Source organism: Tachypleus tridentatus, chromosome 2 (genome assembly GCF_004210375.1).
Source record: "Tachypleus tridentatus isolate NWPU-2018 chromosome 2, ASM421037v1, whole genome shotgun sequence".
NCBI classification, from domain to species: domain Eukaryota; kingdom Metazoa; phylum Arthropoda; class Merostomata; order Xiphosura; family Limulidae; genus Tachypleus; species Tachypleus tridentatus.
Genome location: NC_134826.1, coordinates 16,007,391 through 16,026,972, shown reverse-complemented (window position 1 = coordinate 16,026,972; position 19,582 = coordinate 16,007,391). Strand labels below are relative to the sequence as shown.

At 34.9% G+C, this 19,582-nt stretch overlaps 1 pseudogene across 1 annotated transcript; it reads right to left on the bottom strand.

Moving 5' to 3' along the window:
* Positions 1 to 4,224: 4,224 nt before the first annotated feature.
* Positions 4,225 to 19,012, bottom strand: LOC143238684 (peptidylglycine alpha-hydroxylating monooxygenase-like; annotated as a pseudogene). The gene is made up of 7 exons (XR_013020714.1): positions 18,415 to 19,012; positions 11,890 to 11,947; positions 11,055 to 11,284; positions 6,443 to 6,529; positions 5,866 to 5,923; positions 5,313 to 5,377; positions 4,225 to 4,640 (listed from the first exon to the last, which is right to left on the bottom strand). The product of XR_013020714.1 is annotated as a peptidylglycine alpha-hydroxylating monooxygenase-like (transcript).
* Between the last annotated feature and the right edge of the window lie 570 nt (positions 19,013 to 19,582).

Here is a 19,582-nt window from a genome sequence, read left to right as displayed (position 1 = left end):
ATTAAATGCACCATCCCCCACCTAAAATGAAGGGGGGATGTATACCCACCATCCCCAGAATCTATGCCCTGTTCTTTACTGTATTATAAAATTTCAATATAATTTCCACAAAAAAACACGTAATGACTTTTGTTAACACTCACCACTATATCTCCTTGCAAAATTGTCAAGTTGTTCTGAACAGGGTAAAACATCTGAAACAGGTAAGGTAAACTTGTGAGACTGGGGATCCTCATTAAGTTAATATTATTTATTTCGTATAGAATTATTTAATATTACGAAATTTAAATAGTTCACACGTTTCCTGGTTAGTTTTAATTGCACATATTTTCAAAGATTATCAAATAGTTTCTACAAATACCTGTGGTTTCAGAGGGTCATGTTTTCCAATCAACAGCCACTGGCCATTAGGCTTAACAACATATCCTGCCACAAGCTTCCTGCATGAGAAATATACATGTATGTTTAAAAGTTAAAAACTAAAATATGTAGAAACTTTTACTAATGCACTTAAAATTCATTAAGAATTACACATCCCTCGAACAAACTTATAATATAAATAAAAGGGTTATTTAACCAACTTATAATATAAATAAAAGGGTTATCTAACAAGCTTATAATATAAATAAAAGGGTTATTTGTCTTTTCAATACATATATTTACTTCACTTTCTTATATTTCAGGTTACATATATTCAAATAAGTTTCTTATTTATAATTACTTGCTTCAGTGATAAAGATGTCAAATAGCATGTGCAACAAAACATTTTTATTTGTCTCAATAAACACATACTTGTCCATGTATAACCTAAAAAAATGTCTTCTTAAAATAACTTGCATACCCCTAAACTGAATGATACAGTAGATGTTGAAAGTTTTCCTTGTAAAACACTTGGAAAATTACAAAAATATATTTAACTGATGTGTGCAACATTTGTTATGTGTGTATTGTATTTAATTACTGTTTGTTATCAAATGCAATTAATAATAAAATATGAAGCAAATATATAAATCATACTTGAAAATATAAATTCCTCAAAAAATAGAAATAAAAATACATAAATTACCAGCACCTTTATGTGTAACAAATAATTATTATAACAATTATTACATGGGTTCCAATATCCTTAGAGAAATTCCATGAATTCATACTAATATATATAAATACCAGAATCTATTCTGCTTTATTTAATCAACTTCATTTTCATATTGATTTACATAATTTCTATAGTTTCCAGTGACTACATATAAAAACAGAATGAAACAGTATAATATTACATTCATGTAATTTAATTTTTTTCAAAGATAGGTCCTATAATGAAAAATATGTTTAAGTGAAGTTAAACACAAAGCTACACATTGGGTATCTACTAACCCCAGTTTATAGCGTTGTAACTCTGCAGACATGCTGTTGTGCCACTGAAGAAAAGATGGGATGAAAAGAATCCATCAATATTTAGCAAATTTCACTCTGATAGTTACTTGTATTCATATTTACCTGTGTGTGTGTGTTTAATTTTCTCTTGTGGTATGCAGGCTTATCATATGTTTTAAAATAGAAATTTTTCAACGTTTTCATTTATTCTGGTGTATGTAGTTTTAACTTTCTTTTGACCTTGTTACCTACAGTTCTTGGTCATTCACCTGATGTATCACTGCTGTCTTCTTGTGAGACATATTTCTTTAAATATTTACATACAATGTAAAGATAATTGGAAGTGTTTTCCATTGAAAGGTCAGGTGACCTATCATGCAAAAATAACATCAAAAAAAATCTCCCTTATCTAGCAGTGAATGTGATAAAAAAAATCATGTGGGTAGCACAAGAGGTATGGGCAGACTAGCAATATTGTTTCCTGTATATAATGCCATGCATGCTTTTCTCAGTCTATTATTTTCACAATAAAGAGGGGGAGATCTTTTCAACAAAGGAACTTTCTTTAATCCATACAAACATTTATTGTTTTTGTGAGTCAAATATTGTTTCATTGTGTCCAGCGTCTTAAACGTCAATCAAAGTTAGAAAATTCAGACTCGCTCTACAATAAATTTCTGTCAGACCTCTAGTTATTCTGTAGATAAAAGTTTTATCATTCTTGGATAATATTACAGCATATGAGGACAGTACAGCCTCAGATTTTGTATTTACTCTTACTTCCCAATCAAAAAACACAGACAAGAAATGTTATTCCTATTCCAATTTTTAGCATTACCAAATAGATATATAGGAGAACTGAGCAAACAACAAATTTAAGCAGACTGATAAAGTAAGTCCAATAGGAAGTACTCACTTTAAGTGAGAAACGACATGTGAGTTGAAATACTGAAGTATTTATATATGATGCAAATAGAGGGCACTGCTGTTCTTACTATTTGTATACCATAATGCAAATTACATAGCAGCTGGAAACTAAATATGAATGTATATATATGTGTGTGGTGTTATCAAGCTTTAAGTTTAATACAAGTATGTTAGCAAATACTTACCCAACTGGTGAGTGTGTGTCCTAAAGCGAAAAGGATGAATTTCTATTTGGTCCTGGATCATACATTCTGTTTCCATGTGCTCTAAATGCATCCATTAGAAAGATTAATTTCAATATCCAAGTATATCAAAGAGAATATAAGGAAATCTTCTTGGTATATTTTAGAATGTTAACATATTCAAGCATTAATTTTATATTTGAAGTTGAAAATTCAATTAGCCATTTCTTTAAGAATATGAAGATTGATGTTCTGTGGTTATATTCCCAAAATCATTAAAATAAATTACATGCAACATAAATTATCTTTCTTAAATGCTGGGTGTTTTACTTAACAATATGAAAACAATTTCAATGGGAGCTTTGAAAACATGAGATTTATAAAAGATATGCTAAACCTCAACTGTCAGACTGATTTCAATGACCAATAAATATATCACTTAAAAGGAACACACAATTATCCTGTACAATCAACACAACTGTATTAAAAAGTAGTTTATAAGGAAACCTTCATATTTAAGATCATTGTATCTTAAAGCTTGTTGAATTAAAGAAGCAAAACTATAACAGAGATACATTAAGTTTGAATTTTGTGCAAACTTACATGAGGGACACTTGTACTAGCCATCCCTAATTTAGCAGTAATAGTCAATACCATCAATCGTTAACTCTTTTACCAAAACATAGCAGGATTTATCATCACATTATAATGTCCCATGGCAAAAGGGTGAGCATTTTTAGTGATGGGGGATCAAAACCGAGGCACCTTAATCACTAGACCTGCTGCATTAAGATCAGAGGTGTTACTGAAGAAAGTATGGATGTGTTATATGGTTTTGTTTTAAAGCCATATAATACCGTATAGTAAAATCACTTTTCTCCCAGACCAGTTCTGATTTCATTTTTTCTTCTGTCTCTCTATTTTCAACAACACCAGTTCAATTATGTACATAAAATACATGTCAATCTGCAGAATACTGCTAAGATAATGTATCCTGTTCAAACTTATGCAGATAAGACATTCAGATCTCATGGTTCCTCTGATAAAATTTAGCTTTTCCTAGATTAAGAGTTTTTAGAGATATAATCACACAATGTAACACAAATTTTGTTCCTGGATAGTATGTGTTATTTCCTAATTGCTTATGTTGTAAAAGTACAGAAAATGACCATTATTCCCTTCAAACTTTGCTTTTGTGACCTGGATAATGAAATTTAGAAATTAACTTATTTTCTTTGTAAAAACGGGCAAATTTTCATTTACATAAGGTCCGAATAAAACGACATATGAATTAAGATTTACATGTATTTACACTAAAATTATGCAAAAATGTTTAGAAGTGAGTAGATTTTTGAGATTTGTTAGCAGCGTTCAAAGTCCAGTATATCTTGGTGGAAGCTTTTGTCTTGCACCTCTGAGTATGCTCCCATGTTCTCCTTGAATTCATCAAAATGAGCATCAAGGATACGGACTTCCAGAGTCATCCTGCAGCCCATTTTGCCATAGTTCTTCACCAGAGCCTCAACCTGTTCTACATAATTTTTGGCCTTATGATTGCCCAAGAAGCCCTGAACCACTGCGACAAAGCTGCCCCATGCTTTTTTTACTTCATATTGAGCTTTTTGGGGAATTTTCGTGTACTCCAAAATATTTTTTATTTGTGGTCCATTGAAGAAACCGGCTTTGACCTTTGCTTCTGACAGCTTAGAAAGGAAGAAGTCTTGAAGGTATTTGAAGGCTGCAGGCTCCTTATCAAGAGCTGTGACAAATTGTTTCATAAAACCCAATTTAAGTGCAATGGTGGGAACAACACCTTCTGGAAATCCACTAGTGGTTCAGACTTGACATTGTGCCTCCCCACAGAGAACTCTGTCTATTATGGCCAGTGCTTCCTGTTGTAGTGCAGTGCTGTGTTCCTGTTTTCTTAAAGGCAAAGATAACAAGGAAACCTGGTAAAGCCCCCTTGGAGCCCCACCAGGAATGCCACCATTTTGAAGTCTCCGATAACCTCCCAGCCATACTCATCATACTTCAAGACTTCTACCAAGGTCTTGATGCTCTTATATTCCTCTTTGAGGTGCACCGAATGAACCAGGGGAAGAAACGGATCCTTATTCCCATTATGGAGCAGCACAGCTTTGAGGCTTCTACAACATTCTAGAAAGTTCAAGAAAATTCTCTATCAGCTACTCAGCACTGAATCTACCTGGAATGTTCCAGAAAATGGGTAGATTTGAAAATTTCATTACCCAGGTCACAAAAGTAAAGTTTAAAGAGAAAAATAGGTCTTTTCCATTTACTTTAGGCATAAGCAATTGGGAAATAACTCTTTATGCCTACTAACAAGAAAAAGTAAAAATTTTGTTACATAGTGTAATCACCTTTATAATTATCCTGTGAATTTGATAACTAAAGAAACTTAGACTACATCACGAGTTCTAAATGGAGCAGGTGACATTTTTGAATCTCAGAATGGCTGGTTAAGAAACCTGAAGATGACCTAGGAAGGTCGAAATGTTGTTCTCTCCTTATCAATAAAAATGTTAACACCCATACCAGTCATTCTGAGATACATTTTTATTTCAAGTAGGTTTCTTGTCATCAAGAATTACTTCACCAGGTGATCATCTGTTTTGGGCAAAACTGTTACAAATGAATAAATATTGGAAATAAATCTAATAAAATTCAAGCTCAGTTAAGATTAAAATATAGACCAAAAGATATGGTATGACAAAATGCACTGCCATGTAGTTATTGTATCATTTTCTATGCAAATTATGACCCTGAGTTCTAGAACACTTTGTGTTTGTATATTATTTTTGTACTTACCCTCTTTATGAGCTGGAATTCTCCCATCAGTTCCCAGTAGCAGCACTCCAGCCCTTTTGGTCACTCTGTTAAATGTGATATAATAATTTATGTTACATTTCATCCTGTATAATAACTGGAACTTCACTCAATATTTATGAGCTTGTATTTGTATTGCAATAATAATGATGAAACAACCATCAAAAATAATATCATATGTATTTATAAATACATTTATATTTACATAAAAAATATTTATGTTGCTGATAAAAACATTTAAAATTTTCTGTTAAATCAATAAATTGTGTTTGTAGACATCAGATAAAAACCATGATGTTTGAAGCAATGGATGAAATAAACACAAGTATTTGTAATCATTCTTCTAAAAAGCCAATAAAAAAACAAATGATCAGTTTCAGTTTGGTTGTGTGTTACAGTTAAATTACATTTTACATTGGATTACATTTAACCATGTGGCTCATTTCTGCTTAAAAGTTAAATGCTGTAACCAGTGAATATTAGTACGATACACTCATAGACATGTGTATGTGTGTTAAAAAAAAGTTTAGTTTACCTGCTAGAAATCCCAGGAACCACTGTTAACATAATTCCAGAGTTGTCAGTTTCACCAGCTAGAGAGAAAGAGCAGAAGGTTTGTAGATTCAGCAGGAAAATTAGCCAATAAGAAAACAGTTTCAAAAGAGCGTGCTTGCTCAGTTTACTTCTCTTTTTCATAAGAAGTAATAAAGCTTCAGAAATAATCAAATATGGAATGTAATGTGTACATTAAAGTTGTTTACTGTTTAACATTATTGTGCCAAATTAATGTGTTACATGTAATAGCCTATACGTCTATACACTGGTTATATTTCATGACACCAACCAATACAGAAAAGCATTTTTGTGTGTAAACTTTTCTATTGGAATTTTGCTTCCGTCACAGTCTAGTTTACAATTAGTTCATCAAACAAAATAACTAAACGTGTTTCTCAGTTTGCATAGCTGTTGCTATAATGGCTTGAAGTTTACTCTTTTGTCATTCAACATGTGTCTTGTATCAACCGGTCTCAGCTAATCAGTAAATACATTTACTGCAAATTCAGCATAAATAGTTTTATAATAATTGTTAAATACAAACAAAATACACTTACCAATAAACTTGTCCACATTGGCATAATGTACCTGCAACAATAAGTAATTGATTCCTGAGTCTCTTCCTCCCACTTTGAAGCCAACACCTGAAAAACGTACAACAGACATAAGAAGAAGCAATGCTGGGCGGTCAAGATTGGCTAAAACAAGTCGTATGCATCACAAATAAACAAATATATTTTCTTTCTTCAATGTGCTCACAAACCTGAACATATTCAATCTCAAATTGGTCTGTATGCTGCTTGTATGTTCCATTAAACTTAAATGTTGAAGGGACAATTCACACTTCTTGGAATTTAGCCTGAGATTTCCTTTATTTGACCAATCCAGAATTTTCAATAGTTTCCCTATAAGCATTTTCAAACGTCTTCCCACGTGAGGTTCTGTCATTAAGATGATAAGACAGTTCAGAGAGGTTACACTCCATCAAAATAAAGTATGGGAACAGCTTGAATGGGAAGTGAAATAAACTTTGTTATAAATATACAATATATGGAGAAGCTTCAGGCATCATCAGCTTCCTGATCATGACACACACTTGTCAAAACATAATACATGTTTCTTCCATTCACAATGTTTCCATGCTTTATCTTCTGAAAAATAGGTTCCTCTTCATCAGATTGGACTTCCCTCAAAAGTAACTACTTCTGATGTTCTTTGATACAGAATACTTCCAGTACATCCTCACATCTTACTCTGTCTTCTCCAGAGTTGATTTGAATTTCATGATTTGTTGTGTTTATTACAATAATGGTGACATCTTTTCTACAGATCAGTGAGAGATCTTTCAGGCAATAATACTCCGGGACATGCTGAAGTGTTTGGTTCTACTGTACTCTATTGATTAGTCAACAGATGTAAATGTATTTATGAAAATTCTGGTATGAACATTTCACTTCTTCATGGTACAACAACTGCCTCTCTCATTGTTATCAAAATTTCAATCTCTGGCATAGTAATTGTCATGTAATGCACAGGGATTTCCTGGTCATAGTCTGCAAAGCCATTTGAAATTAGTTTAGCCTTCAATCCATGTCTCTACAAGAAGTCAGCTCCAAGTATGCACTCATTTGCAAAGTAAATTATCCACATATCATGCAGTGTAGAAAAACATTCTGCAGTGAAGGTAAGTTTCAACTTTTTACTTCTTGGCGTTTGTGACTACTTGAATAAGTGCAGCTGTAAAACCAGTGTCAAACAACATATTGCAAGGCTTCCCATCAATAAACCATTGGACTTATAGAGTGGTTTTGTTAAATAATGAATTTCTTACATCATATGGAGCAGATGCAGTGTTCTCAGCTGAATTCTGCCCCATAATTCCAGTTACTTCCTGTTTTTCAATGTGTGAATAGCTTTTTTTTTGTTTTTTTTTATCTTGTTAGGATCAAAGATTTATTCTTAGGATATTTTCTTCTGTAAGTATTAACAGCTACCATATCTTCACAGCCTCAGCTGTAATGGCCATGTTACCATCATTTATAATAATTATATTTTATTGATATCAACTATTAGAAGCTTTTGCCTGCAATTCTTTACAGTATGTCCATTCGAGTGACACCTGCTCTGGTTTATTTCCTCTCTTCTATGTAACTAATTGTCTAATTAGTCCTTTCAGATTTTCTAGACTATTGTAAAAAAAAGTTATATTTCAATACTACATGGTCTGATGACATTGTACTTTTAAATGAGATCTTTAATTGATCAAGTTCCACCACCAACTGAAAATCTTCTTTTAAAAATAAACACCTGCTTTGCTTTAACCTAATTTGCATATCCTTACCTCTTACTGCATATATTAATCAGTCATGTGCGAGTGGATCCACCATTTCATGCAAAGCACCTGGTTAAGGTAACTAAGAAAGCCTTTCCACAAGTTCACCTGGGATCTGTTCTCTCCTCTCTATTCTGATCTTTGCTTTTGAATACTTCCCTCAGGCACCTGTTGGATAAGGTAGTTACTAGTACTTGATAGTTGTTGTGACTTTCAGGTGCAAGGTTGTTTAATGTTGCTAAATCTGGTCCTTTCAAAGAGTTGGCAAAAATAATAACTTATTGTTCACCATTTCACCTGTTGACTCTAGATTATTATGGTCTAAGTTTAATCTGCCTCCCATGGTATTTTCACATTATAATTCATTGGTGTTCAAGTGAATGATGTTGTCAAAATGACCGAATAAATTGTGGAACTTATATTAATATTGTCACGGCAGTTGTATTCCAAGAAGGTTCTTTAGCCAAAGATTATACAGCAATAGCAGAAACAGGAGTACAAAAAGTAGGAGTTTCTATTCTATATGAGATAGTAAATAGTGTTTTATGTTGGAATTCTCATGGAGATGTAAAAAATAAAACAAAAAGAGGTGTGGCTAGTTTGATCTTTGCATTTATCAACTCATTTTCCACATGTTTCATTCTGTCATTAATGTTCATTTCTATCTCAGTGATCTTCTTATAATTTTTCTACACATTATAGATGGTTTGCACTTCACTTTTGACTTTGTTCATTTACTTTTCCACTTTTTTAATTCTGTCTTTACATCCTTTTAGTATTTCTTTAATCTCCTCATAATCCCACTATACATCTCCAATACCTTCATTGATCTAGTATTCAATAAGATTTATTTTTCCTTCATATTTACATATGATTTCTTTTCCTTTTAATTCTTCTCTGAAATTTCCATCTCTCACCTACTGAACTTCTTTTAAATCTCAATAAATAACTTCCTGGTATTCTTTTATTTGTGTATTTTATTTCTTCTTGATCTTGTTTTAAAGAAGGTTATAATGTGACGATCAATCCCATTACTCTTTGGTGGTGATGACTAGCTGCCTTCCCTCTTGTCTCACACTGCTAAACTAGAGATGACTAGGGCAGATAGTCCTTGTGTAGCCCTAGAGTTGGTGGTGGGTTGTGATGACTAGCTGCCTTCCTTCTAGTCTTATACTGCTAAACTAGGGATGACTAGAGCAGATAGCCCTCATTTAGCCCTAGAGTTGGTGGTGGGTTGTGATGACTAGCTGCCTTCCCTCTTGTCTTACACTGCTAAACTAGGGGTGACAAGTGCAGATAGCCCTCATGTAGCCCTAGAGTTGGTGGTGGGTTGTGATGACTAGTTGCCTTCCCTCTTGTCTTACACTGATAAACTAGGGATGACTAGTGCAGATAGTCCTCGTGTAGCCCTAGAGTTGGTGGTGGGTTGTAATGACTAGCTGCCTTCCTTCTAGTTTTACACTACTAAACTAGGGATGACAAGTGCAGATAGCCCTCGTGTAGCCCTAGAGTTGGTGGTGGGTTGTGATGACTAGTTGCCTTCCCTCTTGTCTTACACTGCTAAACTAGGGATGACTAGTGCAGATAGCCCTCATGTCGCCCTAGAGTTGGTGGTGGGTTGTGATGACTAGCTGCCTTCCCTCTTGTCTTACACTGATAAACTAGGGATGACTAGTGCAGATAGTCCTCGTGTAGCCCTAGAGTTGGTGGTGGGTTGTAATGACTAGCTGCCTTCCTTCTAGTTTTACACTACTAAACTAGGGATGACAAGTGCAGATAGCCCTCGTGTAGCTTTGCACAAAATTCAGAAACAAAACAATCTTGTTTTAATTTGTTTCCTTTTTCAAATTCTGTTTCTCTCTATTTGTTTTTCTTTCAACATTTATGATCTTGCTTCTTGTTCTTGTTGTCATCTTGAAATTTACCCAACCTTCCAGTTTATCTTCACCAAAATAATTCAACTTCTGGCACCAGTGATATAATCAACATCCTATCATTTGATTAATTCTTTCGAATTATTTGATAAAAATTGTGCAAAGTTTAGTCCATGTAACACTAGAGAATTAATTTATTTAATCAATAACACTTGCTCTAAAGTACGTTCACTGGTGTGCGTAATTCCATAAATAACGTTCCCTCACACTTTACGAAACTAATGTACTCTTAACTCATAAATAATCTCACTTGCAAAATTTCCTTGCTAATCGATCGACAGCTGGCACAACAAATATTCCACCGACTAACTTACTAATTTGATCACTGAGGAATAGCTGCAGCAACTCCTGTTATTTAGCTCATTAGCTGAACTATGAAATTTCATTCTGGAAATCTCGTATCATTACTTCTTTCTTCTACATAAGCTTTCATTTTCATTAAATTTCTATATGTTATGACAAACTCTTTTTAGCAAAGAGACATCAAAATTAAAATTTTAAAAACAGAGTTCGCAACAGTGAATCTACCATTCAATTTGTGCTTGTTACTCTTAACACAATTGCCAAGTTGTTGTCATTTCAGTAGCCTATAGAATTGCCTAAATCTAATTATTAATTAACTACTATTTTTTTTAACTGTTCTTGCTGGACACTAATTACTAACTAGCTTATATCATCCACTTCAAAAAATCACAGTGTTAGCAAATTCAAGGCTCAATGGATGAGCTTTAGATGTATAATTGTTAATATAAATTACTAATTGTCATCTGGAAATATAAAAAACAGAAAATAATTCTAGGATTGAAGTGGTCGATTGTATAAGTTACTAACCATAAGAACAATCGTTAGCTGGTCCATACAACCTTATCATAAATACAGATTGTACCAAAATCAACTTCTCACCTTCTGGTAACGTTAGTTTTGGAGCATCTCTTGCCCATGCGTAAATGATGTGAGAACCTTCAGAACATACAGGAGCACGGCGATATTGGGATCCCCGCCCAACTCCACCCATCTCACCACAGTCCCAAACAGCACGAGGAGTGTCTCGTTCTCGATATCCCACGGCACGGAGCATCCAAATAGTAGGATATGATGAGCAGTGTGCATGGTGGCATTGGGTTCGAACTCCACTGAAATGGTTAAGAAATTGTGCGTATATCGGAAGACAAACAATTATTAATTTTGTTAACGTGATGCTTTGTTATTACGATATTACCTACTCTTGGTATTACTGAATTATGAATAAAAATGTTTACACATATCACACATGTATTATTGTTATATAATTTTTCTGAATATTTCAATGTTATATGACACTGCTTTGAAGTATTTCCCCCTCATTGAATACAGTTAACATTAACATAATAATGGAATAGTGCAACTAAGTGCACTAGTAATACTCCAACAAAATTCCGATATGTCACGATTAAATCTTATTAGTATTACAGTTTTTCTTTAGTGTTTGCTACAGCTAATTTACTGATAAAAATATCTTACAACGTTTTATGTATTATTTAAAATAAAATGGGTAATTTATATCACTATTATCATCAGGTATTCGGAATTATGTTAGTAACATTTTTTTTATTAAAGAGAACAGCTCATCATTACGACATTCAATGCAGGGATTGAACCCAAAAATTTAGATGTATAGGCATTCAGGATTACTGCTTAACAACCAGTAGTTATGTTTTTCTTTCTGTTTTTTTTTTAACATAGTTAAAAATAAACTTACCTATGTAGGTGCTGAAACTTCTGGGCATTTGAAACGCCGTACAAAGATAGGAGTCTTTCTAAATGTAAAGGTAAATAAATATAAATATTACATTAAAACTAAGAGCCATGTAAATATGTACACTTTTTCAATGTCAAAGACTCGTAATGTTAAACATTTGGTTTCAATATCATTGGTGGGCACAGCACAGATAGCCCACTGCATGGCATTGCATTCTTCTTCTTATAACATACTGTGAGAATTATTTCCATTTGTTTAAATGAATTATAATGAACAAGTAATTCTTTGTGAGATGAATCCAACTCAAATCTTCTGGCAACTCGAATGTTAGTTGAGTAATTTTAAAATAAGACAATTACAACAAAGCTGACAAGCTCAACCTGTATCAGTATTCTAACTCACCATCAAAATAAAATTGAGGTGAATGCTTTTCTTTTCTCTAAACTTTAAGTCTGAAAAGAGCAATCACTTCAAATGATAATGGCCCGGCACGACCAGGAGATTAAGGCACTCGATTCGTAATCCAAGGGTCAGGGACTTGAATCCCTACTGCACCAAACATGCCCTTTCAGCCATGGAGGCATTATAATGTGACAGTCAATCCCACTATTCATTGGTAAAAGATTAGCCCAAGAGTTGGCAGTGGGTGGTGATGACTAGCTGCCTTCCCTCTAGTCTTACATTGCAAAATTAGAGATGGCTAATGCAGATAGCCCTTGTGTAGCTTTGTGCGAAATTAAAAACAAACCAAATCAATCAAAATACAAATGATAATTTATTTATTTATTATTAATAATAATAAAATTTTGTTCAACTGCCAAAGAAAGCAATAATTACATTGCTATTTTGTTACAAACAGGATTGCCATGATTAGAAACAAAACTGATCAGTTCCCAGTCAGTTTGATAAATGTTTTAACCAGACAGCAAGTGACCATTTGGTCTTTCACTGCCCACGCACCCATAACAAAAGGAAACATTTGAACTTTTCTTCTTTGTAAATTTTGCCCTCCAAGCAACTCAGACCATAAGCCAATCATCCGATTAGCAACAAAACCAGTCCTAACTGGAGTCTAGTCTGTCTTTTTCAAGTCACGAACTTGTGTCCTCTCCACTTATCTTCAAAAGTGAGGACAAATAAATCACAGACTTATATCTTGCTCGTCTCTAACATAATCTTGTACACCTCAATCTTTCTAACCCTTTTTATCTTAAGATAAAACAACTTAGGATATCTTAACCTATCCTAATGCTACAATTCTTCCATTCCCAGAATCATTGTAGTAACCCACCTTTGAACTCCTTCCTCTCCTATACAAGGAGATTAAAACCAAGTGAGGATTTACATAGAGATAGTGGCCTCTTTGGACATGTAATGAATAACTCCATAAGCACACCCAAAATGTGTTTCTTAAGATAATTGTATCCAATATCCTTTTGTTTAGCTGCATTATCCGATAGGCTCCCCTCTATATCAAACAGACGATTCCAGCCATGATTGTTCAAACACATTAAATTGCACTTACAATAATTTCGATCAACAACCAGATATTTGACCAACCTGCAACCTGATTCAAGTCATTCTATAGTGCATCAACATCTTCAATACATATATTGACACCTAAGAACTTAATAAACTTACTAACGATGTCCCTGTCACTATCATTACTATTATATTAAAAACAAAGAGAAAAAACAAGTCCAAAAACAATGACCCCTGAGGGACATTACTATATTAATAAAAGTTTAATTATCTGTTGTTACGCACAAAGCTACACATTATGCTCTTTATAATGTGTCCACTACAGTTATGCACGAGCTGATGAGTTACTGGGAACGAAAGTCCAGTTTTGTTAGATGAAGCCCGGCATGGCCAGGTAGGTGGTTAAGGCTCTCGACTCGTGAGGGTTGAGGGTTTGAATCCACAACACACCAAACATGCTTGCTCTTTCAGCCGTGGGAATGTTATAAAGTGACAGTCAATCCCACTATTTGTTGATAAAAGACTAGCCCAACAGTCTGGAGTGGGAGGTAATGACTAGCTGCCTTCGCTTTAGTCTTACACTGCTAAATTAGGGTTGGCTAGAACAGATAGTCCTCGTGTAGTTTTGCATGAAATTCAAAACAAACAAACTTGTTAGACTATATGAATATAAAATTAGTCACAACCCTTCCCTGTACAAATATTTTCTGGTCAGTCTAGAATTAGTTTCTTCTATACTTACTAACACTCCTATAAATGAAACAGCCTTGCATGGCCTTCAAAACTTTTCTTCAATAAAAACCTTTATTGATGTTTCATCCAACACCCACGTGTTGGAGCCATTATTAAACACATTTCGTTGTGAAGAGACTGCGCTTGACCTAGTGGCGCTGGATGCACAGAAGGCATCGAATCCAGAATTTCTGCATTAAATGCCTCTCTTCGCCCCCAGCTTATCGTGAAGCCAGCGAAGATTCCGCGAAACTGAGCGTTGGATAATTTTTTTCCAAAATATTTATTAAACATGTTTCTTTACTACCCTTCAAGTGTCGCTGAGTCTATTTTCGTCAAGGACGGGAAATGGGAGTGATTTAGTTTGATTCGTGCTGTGTTACCAAGGGCACCGTACGTCAGCAACAGGTTTCGAAATTCACATACGTAAAGAGGTTTCTTTTCCGTTATTACTGCTCTTGTTAGTAGACTAACGATTGTTTTTATTTTGCGCAAAGCTAGAGTTATCTGTTTTAACCGTCCCAAATTTAGCAGCTGGTCACACCACCCACCGCCAACTATCAGGCCACTCTTTTATCAATGGATCATAGAAATAACCGTCAGTTTTTTCGCCCCCAAGACTGAATGGGCGAGCATGTTTGACAGAGATTCAAACCCGTGGCCCTCAGATTATCAGTCAAGCGTCCTAACTAACCACTTGGCCATGCCGGTACCTAGACTGAAGAAACAGCTTCATTAAAATTACAATTTATTATATAAACGTATAAGGTATCTTTAGTGTGTGTGTGTGTGTGTATTAGAAATTTACATATTTTAAATTTAATAAATTATTCCCGGACTTACGACAAAACAGATTCATAAACCTTAAATCGTCACCAGCATATTTCAACATGTGACAATGAGTGCAGTAAATATCAACACTCAAAGAACAACGACACAAATACAAAATTATCTGGTCACTTCGACTCGTAATCCGAGGGTCGCGGGTTCGAATCCTCGTCACACCAAACATGCTCGTCCTTTCGGCCCTGGGGTGTTGTATAGTGACGGTCAATCCCACTATTCGTTGGTAAAAGAGCTGCCCAAGAGTTGGCGGTGGGTGGTGATGACTAGCTGCCTTCCCTCTCGTCTTACTCTGCTAAAATTATGAACAGCTAGCGCAGATAGCCTTCGTGTAGCTTTGCACGAAATTAAAAAACACCAAAAAAAACAAACTTCTAAGTGCAGTGAGCTTACTGTTGGTGCGCACCAAAAAAACAAACTTCTAAGTGCAGTGAGCTTACTGCTGGTGCGCACCAAAAAAAACAAAAACTTCCAAGTGCAGTGAGCTTACTGCTGGTGCGCACAAAAAAAACAAACTTCCAAGCGCAGTGAGCTTACTGCTAGTGCGCACAAAAAAAACTTCCAAGTGCAGTGAGCTTACTGCTGGTGCGCACCAAAAAAACAAACTTCTTAGTACAGTGAGCTTACTGCTGGTGCGCACCAAAAAAACAAACTTCTAAGTGCAGTGAGCTTACTGCTGGTGTGCAACAAAAAAACAAACTTCAGGTGCAGTGAGCTTACTGCTGGTGCGCACAAAAAAAACAAACTTCTTGGTGCAGTGAGCTTACTGCTGGTGCGCACAAAAAACTTCAAGTGCAGTGAGCTTACTGCTGGTGCGCACAAAAAAACTCCAAGTGCAGTGAGCTTACTGCTGGTGCGCGCAAAAAAAACTTCAAGTGCAGTGAGCTTACTGCTGGTGCGCAAAAAAACTTCAAGGTGCAGTGAGCTTTACTGCTGGTGCGCACAAAAAAAACTGGGATGCAGTGGGCTTACTGCTGGTGCGCACAAAAAAACAAACTTCCAAGTGCAGTGAGCTTACTGCTGGTGCGCACAAAAAAAAAAAACTTCAAGTGCAGTAAACACTGCTGGTGCGCACCAAAAAAACAAATTCAAGTGCAGTGAGCTTACTGCTGGTGCGCACCAAAAAAACAAACTTCCAAGTGCAGTGAGTTTACTGCTGGTGCGCACCAAAAAAACAAATTTCCCAGTACAGTGAGCTTACTGCTGGTGCGCACCAAAAAAACAAACTTCCAAATGCAGTGAGCTTACTACTGGTACGCACCAAAAAACAAACTTCGAAGTACAGTGAGCTTACTGCTGGTGCGCACCAAAAAAACAAATTTCCAAGTGCAGTGAGCTTACTGCTGGTGCGCACCAAAAAAACAAATTTCCAAGTGCAGTGAGCTTACTGCTGGTGCACAAACCACTTTTAAGAGCTCGATCTTCATTTTCACTCTCTAAACCAGTGGTTCTTAACCTGAGGGTCGTTTAAAGTTTGTCGGGGTCCCAGAAGGTTTGGTAATTATTGGGGAAATCACGGAGCAGTTTATAGTTTTTATGGCAAGTGCCTGTAACTGCCCACGAATGAGAAACACGCTGAAGTGCAGCAGTTGAACCGCGTCGAGATGCTTGTTGCGCAAACATCTGTCTAATTTTGAGTGAAAATTTTCATATATTACAATATTTTGAATTGCCTAATTTTTTTAACTATATAATATTAATACATCGAACTTAAAATTTAAAGTTCCCATCGTATTTAGTATATTTTCTCATTATATATATATATTATATCAACCCTCACACTGAGTGAATAAGTAGGTTTTGTATGATGTTCAGTAATTCCATGGATTTTACATTTGTTTAGCACTTGTAGCATATCTCAAGGTCATTTACTTGTAACATTTTCAATAAATTAGGATCTTTATATGCTTTTACTTCATTCTACCTTTACGCAAAGTTCACCATAACAAACATTATAATAGGGGTCACGGTAATACCCTGGAGAGTCTCAGGGTGTAATACATGAAAAAGGTTAGGAACCACTGAGTCTAAACGATGTTCAGGTGAATTCCGTCCTATTTTCTCATCAAAATACAATAGGTGAATATATCGTTCGTTGGGTTTACAACGCTAAAATCTGTGGTTCGAATTCCCCCCGTGGACACAAGCATGTTTCCATCCCTTCACAAGTTTTCTTGTAACTTCAGAAGTGCCACTCAACTGGCCTTTTCCTCTCTAAAACTCTTTATATTTTAATATTGGGGGGAAGCAAAATGTATTTGTGCCCCTTTTAGAAAATATTGGTGGAGCCATCACCACTCATGTTTCTACTGGTTCAAAACAGAAATGGTCAGGAAAATGTTAATGTTCAAAAGAAAGCAAATATTCAAATAATTTGAAGGATTGAGAAACGAAGTATTTTCTAAATAATTACTTCCATTTTTATTATTTATACCACACATACAAATATTATATCCATCTTTCATTAGCTTGCTTTGGTCGGCAAACATTTTTGTCTTTCTCTCTATAAGATATATTTGTATAATAGGATCTTCTCGCTGTTAAGGCACGGCATGGCCAGGTGTTTAAGGCACTCGACTCATAATCCGAGGATCGCGGGTTCGAATCCGCGTCACACCAAATGTATTCACCCTTTTAGTCATAGGGGTTTATAATGTGCGGTCAATCCCTCTATCCGTTGGTAAAAGAGTAGCCCAAGATTTGGTGGTGGGTGCCTTCCCTCTAGTCTTACACTGCTACATTAAGGACGGGTAGCGCAGATAGCTGTTGTGTAGTTTTGCCCGAAATTCAAAACAAATTTTCTCTGTTCACGTTCTGCCATTATTTATACCTGATAATACACGTTGTATATAATATATTAGAATTATGACTAAAAACGTGGGTAACTGTAATAATATCCAACAAATAAATCAATATATATTTTGTTAATTTTTAAGGCTTGTGTATGTAGCTTGTTTAGATGAAATATTAATTCTAATTACTGATAACAGGTTCAAATAGTTTTTCAGAAAGAATAATATTTTCACCATCCATTCCTATGTCTTAGATTTTAGTCATTCTGTTAAGACCAAGAAAAGCAAATGTTTTAAAATACAAAACTTAAGAACAAAACAGATGCTACGTTTGTTACATTCATGCTTTCTTCCTTTAATAAAATTTAAAAAGTTCTTTATAAACATGACTATAGTGAATGATTATATAATATGCTGAATGTACCATATTACAGCTTTGTATTGTGTCTTACTCGTAAAAGATTTAAAGATATTCAAATGACGTGTTTTTTTTTTTTTTGTACGGGTAAAACAACTAGAAAAACAGATACTGGAATATAGCAACAGATCTTGGAATCATATATTAAATACTGACTAAATTCGTAATGTAACAGACTTCATCTTAAGAAAATACTTTCCTACCATATGGTAGTATACGTACAAAACTTCAAGCTACGTACTTGAACAGAATACTTACCACTTTAGGCTGAACATCAGGCATTAGTAACGGAAGCTTTATTTCAGCGGAAACGGGATGTAACATACACTTTAGGCTTAACCACAAAATCCAAAATATTGTGACTGAATAAAGATTCTTCAGTCGTGATGAGGAAGCCATTTTAACTTCTGGTCCTGCACTTCGTCGATATGATATAAGAAGTCACCGCTGAAACGTGGGATGAAATAATATCGATTTTTTCACGAGTGTTACGTTTCAATGTATGTTGCTAGGTTGCCACACACCTCGAGTTCTACGTGTTTGACCCAAAGTGTCTTCCCTGTCCGAGGTGAACAGCTAAAAAACAAATTACTCACGTAATAACAGACTGTTTCTGTGATTGACCAGAACCACAACGCGAGCTTAAACAACCCGAGCTCACGAACAACTTGTTTGTGACGTAACAAGGTTCCTGAAAGAAAGTTTACCGGTTAAGAAAAATTAAACACTGACCACTGATCGCTCAGAAATCTCGGTTAATGTAACGTTCAAGGTAATTTACACATACAAATATTATAGTAATATTATGCTTCTAAAATAGCATTATGTGATTGAGTCTTGACCTCAGTTCTGCGAAGATGTGTTTCTTCTTTTCCTGTTCCTTTGTTATCAAACTTCCTTCCTTTTTTATATAAAATTCTCTCATTTTACTTATCATATCACATTGTGTATACTTTTGCAGAAGTGTAAGTTTCTGTTATGACATCACCTTTCCACGAGTGGTTTCTTTCGTTTTTTTCATCGTTTCGTTTCTTTTATTGTTTGTACATATAAGTTCGTGCAGGTAACATTGGACGCCAATGAAAACAAAACAAAAACATAGTTATTTTTGTATTTGAAAACAACAAAGGAATATAACATTTTTTAACATTTCTATTTTCCTATGCACATAAAGTTGTTCAAAAGACACTATATCAGTGAAGGCCCACAGTGACACAGGTGTAAGTATGAATGCTAATTAATGCTGAAAAACGATTTTTTGATAACCGTGGCGGACTTAGCACAGACAGCTCATGCGCTAAACAACAAACGAGCAAAAATCAAAATGCCAAAGAATTGTTAGAAAAAAGCGAAAAACACTGCTTTCTATCTCAAAATACAAAACGAGTGTAACATTTTTACACACGTGCAAATATAACTTAAAGGC